The following is a 1,091-nucleotide window of genomic DNA, read 5'->3' on the forward strand; positions in this document are numbered from 1 at the left end:
TCAGGAGACCTGCCCCCGTCAGGAGACCTGCCCTCATCAGGAGACCTGCCCCAGTCAGGAGATCTGCACCAGGGTCTCCCCTGCAGGCTTGCTGCCTCTAGGTGGGTCCTGTGAAGCTAAGCGGGCTCTTGCCTCAGGCCTTCTCCCTTCTCACCCATTCGTGACCCTGATATCTGCCCCAAACCCCACCTCTGCCCACAGAGCAATGGGGTTCATGAGTCAGGCAAAGGCTGGGGAAGGGTTCGATCTGTTGCTGAGTCCACGTCAGTCTGTGGAATTCCTCCCTGGAACCAGTTCCAGAGATCTGAGGGAAAAGCATGGAGTGGGGCCCATGTTCCCAGAGGGGTTTTATTTGCAGAGATCCCAGAGAGGTTTTATTCTCAGAGAGTCTTGGCAAACCTTTGAGGGGCTTTTCTTCTGCCTTGCCTCCTCCCCACTTTTTTTTTTAAAGATTTATTTATTCATACAGAACTGGGGCACAGGCCAGATGTGCAGGGGCAGTGAGAAGCTTCACCAGAGACAGAGAGGGGAGCAGAACAGGCAGATCAGCGAAGTACACTGCTGAGGGGAGCAGAACAGGCAGATCAGCAAGTACACTGCTGAGGGGAGCAGTGGGTAGGTCAGGAGAGGTCTGCTGCGCCATGTGGTTCAGCTCCCTGGCCTGGGATCGAACTTGGGGTGCAGTGGCTTCATAGAGCTCCATAGAGTGGTGCTTTAACCTGTTGCACCACCAAGGAGAGCCCGTGGTGGTTGTTTTTAATCTGATTTTCTGGGGACTCTTACTGTTTCTTAAAGGGGTCCTACACTTTTTCCCTTTCTACCCCAAAGCAGGGTCTGGACTGTGAGGCATAGTTCCCTCTCAGGAACCGGTGACATCATTCTGTGGTGCTCCCCCAGCTCCTGGCCAGGGGCGGAACAGGCGCCTGCCTGGGGCTGTTCTGCAATTCCTGCTCCATCTGGCCCCGGATGGCTGGGATCTGCCTTGAGCAGCTACCTGGAAGCCACCTTGAGCCTTGGGTCTTGTGGAGACAACCAAAAAATAAGTGAAGAACTGATCCCACACAATGAAAGTAATGACGGGTTCACACCCC

The sequence above is a fragment of the Condylura cristata genome, unplaced genomic scaffold, assembly GCF_000260355.1.
Source record: "Condylura cristata isolate star-nosed mole 26May11 unplaced genomic scaffold, ConCri1.0 scaffold00018, whole genome shotgun sequence".
NCBI classification, from domain to species: domain Eukaryota; kingdom Metazoa; phylum Chordata; class Mammalia; order Eulipotyphla; family Talpidae; genus Condylura; species Condylura cristata.